The 9,871-nt window shown below is 45.3% G+C and overlaps 1 long non-coding RNA gene across 1 annotated transcript; it reads left to right on the top strand.

The window, feature by feature from the left end:
- The first annotated feature begins 4,955 nt into the window (after positions 1–4,955).
- LOC135910890 (uncharacterized) lies at positions 4,956–8,099 on the top strand. Its single transcript, XR_010567151.2, has 3 exons — positions 4,956–5,165; positions 7,409–7,597; positions 7,958–8,099. It is a non-coding gene; the product is annotated as an uncharacterized lncRNA (long non-coding RNA).
- Positions 8,100–9,871: the final 1,772 nt, after the last annotated feature.

Raw genomic sequence — 9,871 nt, 5'->3', positions numbered from 1 at the left:
CAACCACTTCCCTCCTCCTCCGCTCCACTTCCGCGCTCGGTGTGGCCTCGACAGTGGTGCCGCCTATGCTGGTCCTGCGATTGCAGACGACGGCTAACGCGCGACAAGATGAAGTCCACGGAAAAAGTTTGTTCCAGCACGGCGGAGCAGTTTTTGAGGCGAGGTTTTCCTTCGTCAGTCGGCAACCGGCCTTAATAGTGTCGTGTTGGGATTGCGCTAAAAATAAAGAAAATGACCATTATTTAAGGGTTAGAGCAGCCGCGCGTTGGGAGCTCGATTTGCTGAGGCACGACGCATGCACACGGTGTGCTCAAATGCCCGCGTAATTACCTCAGTTCCAGGTTTTCACTGCGTGAAAGTATGTTTACTTGGTTTGGCAGGTTCATTTACGAGCCTGCAGGATAATTTTCTTCGGCCAGCGCGGGAGATAGTCCAACTGTCTAGGGAGCAATGCCTAGCTTCAGGGCCACTTCTGCTCCGCGCGTTTTACAGATGTGTGTAGTTCATGCACGGGTTGTGGCGGCCATGACCAACGTTTTCACACGCAGACAGCATTGATAACTTGAACAACGTACCAGAACATGGAATATTTTTGTTTAATTATTAAAGTGCAAGTGGTTGGAATTTGATAGCGAGAATGAATTTGATGGGCAATTGAACAGATATGTTCCAAAAATAGTTATCCCCACCACTCACTAGAACCAGTAACACTTCTATAGAAGTGCTCATTTTATATTTGTATACTACATGCGTGTGTATTCTGTGGCGTTGTACGTTTTCGCACCGAAACAGTGTTGCTTGAACTGCAACACTCAAGGCGCGCAAGACAGAGAAAAAATTGATTCTAGGGTTTTACGTGTCGAAACCATGATATTGACACGTGTGCTTGTTTGTCTTTTTAGTGTGACTGCTTTGCACTGTCTATCAAATGATATCACTACTTACTACGTGACATCGGCTGGAGGTGCTAGTGCATTCATGTACCTAACGCCCCCGCAAAGCCGCGATCCAAGCCCGAACCCCGAGGAAAACACCAACGTCGCCCAAGACCAGCCGGCTAGACGCATACTGCAACGCCGTCCATGCACTGGCCCAGCCCGGGGCCGGTCTGCGAGCCCATATGCGGAAAAATAAAAGCAGCATGTGAGGTTACTGTTTCTGGAACTGACGACGATCCTCTGCCGCCAATGAAAGAACCGAAAATCTTGTTTGGGCGATATATAAACGTGACGCCGCCTTCCCAACAAAGTGTGGAAGCAAAGAATACGCCGACGACAGACGACCTGTCGACACCACGTACCAGCCACAAGTCAACGCGGTGCAGCGGTGATCCGTCGCAAAGGCCTAACTGTGACGCAAGGCAAAGAACCACCGACCTCGACGTGCTTCTGGACGGCCACGCAGTCCCCGCCTTAGTGGACACAGGAGACGACTACTCTATCATGAGTGGAGCCATCGCCGCCCAGTTGAAGAAAGTTAAGACAGCATGGGAAGACCCTCAAATTCGCAGCGCTGGAAGACACCGCATAATGCCGACTTTAATCTGCACGCCCAGAATTACCGTTCATGACCGGACTTCCCTGCCACCTTCGTTATCATCCAACAGTGTACACCCAAGACAACACAAAACATCCTCAGGATGTCCTGAAATGGTCAAAATGTCCTCATCCCGTAGCGGACGAAATGAGGACATCCCTAGCACGACCTGATATCTTGTTCCAGAAAATGTACCTTATAGAACATCCTCAGGAAGTTCCGAAAAGAGCCTACATTTTTATCCCGAAAATGTGCGTGATAGGACGTCCTCTGGAAGTCCTGAAAAGAGCCTAAATTTTTATCCCGAAAATGTGCGTGATAGGACGTCCTCTGGAAGTCCTGAAAAGAGCCTACATTATTAACCAGAAAATTATAAATGAATTATATATATATAGCATATTCATTGTCAATTAGTGATAGTGACTGAAGTTTACGTGCCTGCGGCAACGAACGATATGTACGCTAACCATCGTATCTATGCCATGAAATGTGCAAGCCGGCATAAATCTGTCGTGGAATTAAGAATAAGGCAATTGAATAAATCTTTAATTATAATATATATATATATATATATATATATATATATATCGATCGATCCGCCCTTGCTGCTTAGCCGCTGTGTGGAAAATGGCGAACTGCACCTCTCTTTTGGTTCTGTAGGCATTCTTCGGCTAAGCTTCCCCCGAAATCTGCCTATCTGTTCGTCTTTAACACATATCTACGCGCTCCGTAGGAATACATGGGGTAACGTAACGCGCCATGCGTGGGCTGAACCCGGTGTTAGCGCAATACCAGGCCGACCAAGGCAGCGGAGGTGAGTGGCCGATTTCGGAGGTAGTGCAATACCTCGAAAACCCACAGTTTAGCTGCAGCAGGCCTAAACCTATGCAAATTTCCAAGGCAAGAATGCTGAAACTTATACTAAAATGTAGGTAGCAAGCTTGAAGAAGGGTAAAAAAGAAGGACACCGACCACTGAATGAATACAAGAAAAGACGTTTCGGCTCCCCTGACGGGAGCCTTGTTCACAATGAAATCAAGGGCGTGCGATACAATGTTTATATGGTTTTAAAATATGTTGTAAGCAGCGCGTGTAGATGGGAGGGAGGGTTCCGTCATTCCGGTTGAGGGTGTTATCTGTCATTTGGATTAGGAGAGATTCCAAGTGGTGTCTTGACGTCAAATTTCTTTCTTTTTCTAATATCTTCGCGTTATCCCAAGCAATCCTGTGGTCCAAGTCATCTGCATGCTCTGCCAAGGCGTTTGAGGCGACTTTTTTCTTTTTTACATCGTTGATATGCTGCTTCAACCGCTGTTCGAAATTTCCTGTCTCGCCGATATATACGCAGTCGCAGTCTTCACATGGAATCCCGTAGACGATGCCAGGAAACTTAGTCTTTGGAAGCTTGTCTTTCACGTTTACCAGCCGGTGGCGCAATTTTTGGGACGGTACGTGAGCTACCTGGACGTCATAGCCGCGTAGAACGCGGGCTAAGCCCTCGCTCACACCGGGCACATACGGTATGGGGGCGCGTTTTCTTGGGAGCACACAGTCAGGCCTTGGGGGCTGAGACAGATGGCGTTCCACCGAGTTCACAAACGACTTCGGGTAGCCACATGCCGAGAGATTACGGTGGACCTCTTGTAGGTCGGCAGCACGGCTTTGTGGCGTTGTGCAGATACGCTTGGTTCTGTCGACAAGAGAGGCTACTACCGATCTCTTCTGGTTTATCGGGTGCACTGAATTAAAATGCAGATACCTGCCTGTGTGTGTGCTCTTTCTGTACACGGTGAATTGCAGACTGCGCCTGTCACGCTTTACGAGGACGTCCAGAAAAGGAAGCTCGCCATCTTTTTCTTCCTCGACTGTGAATTGTAAGGACGCTTCAATACTGTTCAAATGTGACAAAAATGAAGGAATTTGTTCTCGCTGAATTATGCAGAACACATCGTCTACGTAACGTAGGAAGACTCTGGGCGGCGAGTTGAAAGAGGCGAGTGCTCGACGCTCAAGCCATTCCATAGTTAAATTTGCAGTGGTTACCGAAATGGATGCGCCCATCGGTGTCCCGTGCACTTGCGTGTAGAAGGTGCCTTCAAAAGTGAAGTAAGTGTTCTCCAGGCAGAACAGGAGGAGCCTCTTCAAGTCAGGAACGTCGATGGGCGTCCTTTCTGGTAGGGTAGGGTCATCGTCCAGAGCGGCGGTGCAAGTTTCCGCGGCGAGTCGAATAGGAACGCTTGTAAAAAGCGACACGACGTCGAACGAGACAAGCGCTTCTTGATCGTCGAGAGTAAAATGACGAATCTTGTTTATGAAGTCTTCAGAATGGCGAACGTGCGTGCTGCCTCTACCAACGAGAGGGGAAAGAACCTTATGAAGGTATTTCGACAGTTTATGAAGCGGAGAGCGAGTAAAATCAACAATAGGTCGCATCGGCACGTTAGGTTTATGTATTTTTGGCAAACCATAGAGCGCCGGCGCCGAACCGTTAGTGCACAGAAGGGAGAAGTACAACCCTTTGTGCCTTGGATCTACAAACCGGAACACATCTGTAAGAAGCTTCTGTAGCTCCCTCTGTATCTTCAGCGTGGGATCCTTCTTCAGACGACTGTACGTTGCCTCGTCCGCAAGAAGTGACAGCATCTTGTCACGGTAGTCAGTCCTAGCAAGCTTGATGGTAGCAAGCTTGATTGGACGCCCCGGAAAAAGACTGATCCCACGCTCTCATAACCGCTAGCCACTGTTCCTCCACGAGGCTGCAAATAGTTCGTACTTCAAACTTTCCCTGTTACCTAAATGAGATGGTAATCAAAAAAACTAAATTATAGGCGTGTAATTTTGGACGTTTGCACTCGTCTGCTATAGTGGAATGGTAAAAACCAAATTTTTTATTGAGCTGAAATAAAACGCATTCTTCGCAGCAACTATTCATTGTCAAGTTTAAGTCGGCAGTGAAATCTCATGAGTAAAACGGGGTCAGCAGTAAAAGGAACTGTACCGCAGACTTTTGAGGATTGAAATGCTCAGACTTCATATACTTTGTTCATGTCTGTTGCACACCTTATCGCTTTCTCCGATGAAAAGCCTCTTCAAGAACAGCAGACGCTCTGGAGGGTATTAAGCACGACGCCATTTTGAAAAGGTCGCATTGGCAGGCGGAGTAACACAACCCCGCGCGAGCCGTACGTGTGTTGGTTGCCAACTGATGTTTTTTTTTTTAAAAGTTATATATACCATACAATGATTACTTACTGTCCAATAATTTCTCAGGGGAGTTTGCCTTACGTTTTTTCGCTCCCAAACATCCTTTTTCTCATATTTTTCTAGGCTTTGCTTCAGTGGCTTGCTTGCACGAAGAACCGGTACACATGGCGCAGACTAGTGCAGGCTCTCAACAAAAGGGAATCTCGGAGGGTTCCGGCACTTGTTGCGCATAAAAACAAGGCCTTTGAGATTGGCTAATGCTGGCAACGTTGTGCATGCAACAAAGTCAAGTCACGTCCAAGCAGAAGGCCAGTCAGCCGTCAGCGTTTCGCGCGTTTTCTGTATTTACCGCAGCAGAGTTTGCAGCGACCTCCGTTGTGGTATTTTGTTCCTCGGAGGCATGCCCTCGGAATCGGAAAAAGGAGGTGAGTGCATTTTATTTGTTAGTGAAATAAAAACCTTAAGTGGAGTAGTTTGTTGCGGTATTCTAGAGACGACTACTTGTTCACGCTTAGCGCCAAGTACTGTACCCTTGTGCACCATGTCGGCGAGTGACCGATGGTTTCGCCGCTTGAGGAACGGAAGAGTAGATGAATTCTTTATGATCCTAAATCCATCGCAAACTGGAACTAATAGCGAGCAGAATAATGTGCACCCATCTGGCTCTGGAGAAAGCACTTGGCGCAATCAACTTGACGCTGCTAGTGGGAGCTCATTGTTCAGCGATGTTGCATCGGAATCCGACCAACGTGAGCGGCCCAGCACCGAGCACGACGCCGTGTTCTGCAGCAGTAGTTCGGATTCTGAGTGCCTACAGGAGCAAATGAAGCAAACAAATGTGCATCAAGAAGAGCAACCTGAGGTAGACGATGTCGCGCCGTTAAGCGACCAATTACAAGCATGGGCCATTCAGTACAGCTGTTCCCACAGCTCAGTTACTGCCCTTTTGAGAATCTTGCGTGGTCATGAATGTTTTTCTTGTCTTCCACGATCAGCACGAACGCTGCTAGAAACGCCCAGAAAGTCATTAAACATAGTCAACATAGCCGGAGGGTGGTACTGCCACTTTGGTATCGTGCAACCTCTTCGTGAACTGCTAGAAATAGCAAAGGATGTACCATTGGAGCTTGCTCTCAATTTTCACGTTGATGGGCTCCCTCTGGCAAAGAGCTCGAGAAAACAATTTAGGACAATACTTTGTCATGTAAAGAAAATCGAACCTCATGACCCTTATGTTGTGGGTGTCTTCTTTGGCGAAAAAAAACCATATGATGCAAATGAGTTTCTCCGTCAGTTTGTTGATGAAGTTAAGGAAATCATTAGCTCTGGCATCTGTTTTGGTGCACAGGTTATACCTATCAGAATAAATGCCATCATCTGCGATGCACCTGCAAGAGCATTTATCCTGAGTGTAAGAAACCACACTGGGTACTACAGCTGTACAAAATGCACTGTGAAAGGCCTCTACAGTGAAGGGAGAGTGTGCTTTCCGGCAAAAAGTGGGAATCTGCGCACTAACACCACATTTCGAGGCCAATTTCAAGAGCAACACCATGTTGGCAATACAGTTCTTGAGGAGTTGCCACTTGACTTGGTCAAAGACGTGCCACTGGATTACATGCATCTTGTGTGTCTAGGAGTCATGCGAAAACTGCTTCTGTTGTGGTTTCGAGGTCCCAAGCAGATTAGACAAGGGGCTTCTGCACAAAATCGCATCTCAGCCAAGCAAACAGAGCTTTCTCTTTGTGTACCATCTGACTTCAATCGACGTCCAAGAGGTCTACATGACATAGATCACTGGAAAGCAACAGAATTCAGGTTTTTTTGTTCTATAGTGGGCCACTGGTGTTGTTTTCTGTAGTGCCACAAGGGATGTATGAAAATTTTCTGTGTCCTCATGTAGCAATAACCACACTTACATCACAAAGCGCAGTAGCTGCCGAGCTTGACTATGCTGAGGAGCTTTTGAAGTTATTTGTTAGAGGCTTTGCAGAAATATATGGGCAGCACCGTGTATGCCATGATGTACATGGGCTATGCCACCTTGCAGATGATGCAAGACATTTGGGGCCACTGGACTCATGGAGTGCATTTCCGTTTGAGAGCCACATGGGCACCATCAAGAAGCTTCTGAGAAAGCCGCAGCACCCACTGGAGCAACTGTGAAACAGAATTACTGAAACAAAGAAGCTTCAGTGCAGAAAAAAAATGACTGTAAGCAGTTCCCCTCTGCTCACTGCACAACATCAAGATGGGCCTCTTGTGCCTCTTTGCCAAGGGCCACAGTTAAAAAAAGTGACGTTTCCGGAAGGAATTGTCTTAGACACTAGTAGCAGGAATAACTGCTGCAAGCTCCTTGATGGAAGTGTAGTTGTGGTGGAGAACTTTGCCCATAATGCACAAGGTATGCCATACCTAATTGGAAGGAAGTTCCTGAAGAAAGATGACGTATATTTGACACCCTGTCCCTCATCAGCACTGGGAATATTGATTGTGTCCAAGCCTTCTTTGCTGCGGTGTTGGCTTCTGACATGGGTCTCGGAAAAATGCATGCGAGTTCCATTCAAAAAGAAGCTGGTTGTATTTCCTCTTGTGCATCTGAAGATGTAAATGATGAAGAAACTCCTGTATGTAGAATTGTACAATACGTATATTGTTTTTCTTTAAGGTGATCAATATGCAGTCGTCAAGTTTCCAGAGGAAGGCAACTCTGTGGCTCTTGTACATACCAAGTGGCTGCATGGCGATGTCTGCTTGTGGCCACAGGATTCCAAGAATGTTTCGTATTTAGCAAAATGTGGAGCCTCTCCATCCTCCAGCTGGCAAGTCGTGCCATGTGTGCCCATAGACACATTCAGTAAGTTTTATATTTCTCTTCTAATTCTTTTGTAGCATGTCTTATAACATAGTAGTCATGTTCATTTTGGCAATGTACTTCAAATTGCAATGTGTGCACACATCTCTGAACTAAAAAGTAACTTTAGAAAGATCTTCTTTGGTGGCACAACTGTAGATTTTACATGCTTACTAGGTGACAATCACTTTTTCATTCAGAAATGAAAGCTCATATACGCACTGGCGCAACAATTTGTTTAAGGTTGCATGGTAACTTCTAGATCTCGTAACATTATTATAAAACTTATCTAAAATTACATTCAGTTGAATAATTGGGGCAATGCTTGAATTTATGCTCATTATTATTTTTCACTTTCCGTAGGAACATATGATGCAGCGCGACAAAAGCTCAAGCAAGCTGAAGATGGGTCAGACTTGGGGAGTGAAGTGGACCTGGGACGGGGCAAAAGAAAAAAGCAACGAAGGGCCCTTAGCTCAAGTCCGGAAAGTGTGCAGCGACTACCACTTCCACCACCCTCTATGATGAAAAGTATGTTTACTATTTGTTTTTCACACTAGCAAGCTTTGTTCACCATATTCCTCGTATTAATTTTTCTATGCCACATAATTTTTCCCATTAATATGCTAAGTAGGCCTGCACCTTCAAAGAAAACACATGTGGGTTTCCCTGGCAGGTGGGCAGTGACCTGCCATTTTGCAAATTCACCTCTACATGGTAAATTTTTATACAGCTCTGTAAAATGAAGCTCTCTGCTTTCACTAGAAACTGGCGACATTTGAGCTTTGAAAACACATTGCATGTGGTTGGTACACGGAGGAATTGTAGCTTGTTTCTCGAATCCTTTTAATGTCGTTTTTTCAATTTTAGAAGCACAGAAGACGGATTGGAGATGTATTCACAAGCAGTCATCACATGCATCAACATCTAAGGCTAATGATCCCAATGTTTGCAGTAAGTCTGTGCCTTTTGATAATATAAGGAATGCATGTTAAGAATGCTGTCATTGCAAAAAATTGAATATTGAGAAGGAACTGCTCCAAGATGATGTCTGGCAATGGCACAATAATCTTTACAAATCTACTGGTAGCATAGCATGTTATAGAAAAACAGTCAGCATAGGATGGAGCATATAAATAATTGACAGAGCATGTTTCCACTATGGCTTGTACCTGAAGCTGTTGTTGCAAAAGTTGAACATAAAGCAGTTTCTAATGGCGTTTTAACGGCCGTGCATTTTGATGTACAAAGTAAAATTGAGACAAGATTGACTGAGGATTGTCAACCAGTGTCTTATTTCTGGACACTGACTTTTTTTCGGTTTACAAGAGCCCTTTACTTTGGCACTTCTAGTTTCTTTAGAACACTAAAACCTATCAGTCAGTGTTAGAGACTACCCGTCATGGTAGCTCAGTGGCTGTAGCATTGTGCTGCTCAGCACGAGGTCACAGGTTTCACCCTGGCTTCGGTGGCTTTCTGGTGCATCATAAGAGCACCATGTTGTCAACATTAACTTGGAATCCCTCGCTACGGTGTGCTCCAAAACCACGTCACAGATGTGGCATGCAAAACCCCAGTTACATTTTTTTTAGTCTTAGACACAAGCTCTTGTACTTTGTGTACTTTCTTGATGATGATCGAATAAGTTATCTTTACTGATTTTCCTTATGATTTGCTTGCTACATTATTTGATGCTTGTCAGTCATTCACATGAGTCGGTATGTTTCCTCTCCTTTTTTTAGGTGATCAAGGCGCAGTGCAATGTGCACAAATGTGTGCTAGCGAGACTTCAGAATCTGAGGGTGAGGCTGAGTCTGGAGGTGAACAAGATGCAATGCAAGAATCATCAGGCATTAGAAGATCGTTCACAGCTCACTCTTTGATGAAATGTATGTAATCTAGCATTGTCTGTTTTCTTTCTTACAGAACCTCTTGAAGTTGTAGCCAAAATGTGCAAAACGTTGTCTTGTAACAGAACTGGCTTCCTTTCACAAGCCCTACTCAGCAGTAACACACCCTAAAGGCCTGCTGGTGAACATGATTATGTATTTTTCTTTTTTGTCGTGCGAAGGAGCAAGCCAAATGGGAAATACACAGTGCAACAATGAGAAGTGGCATTCAAGTCAGTCTGTTGCACCTATTTCATATGATGGTAAGCATTTAAGAATTCATATTAAGCCAGAGGTTTCATGTGTTAGAGGATTGAGTAATCTTCCAAGTTGTCTAGAGTCATGCATTCAGAGTGAAAGGAGCAAATTGTAAGCAAGACAGTGATGC

Source organism: Dermacentor albipictus, chromosome 2, assembly GCF_038994185.2.
Source record: "Dermacentor albipictus isolate Rhodes 1998 colony chromosome 2, USDA_Dalb.pri_finalv2, whole genome shotgun sequence".
In the NCBI taxonomy this organism is placed as follows: Eukaryota; Metazoa; Arthropoda; class Arachnida; order Ixodida; family Ixodidae; genus Dermacentor; species Dermacentor albipictus.
The sequence above is the reverse complement of the archived record's forward strand: the minus strand, read 5'-3'. Positions and strand labels throughout refer to the sequence as shown.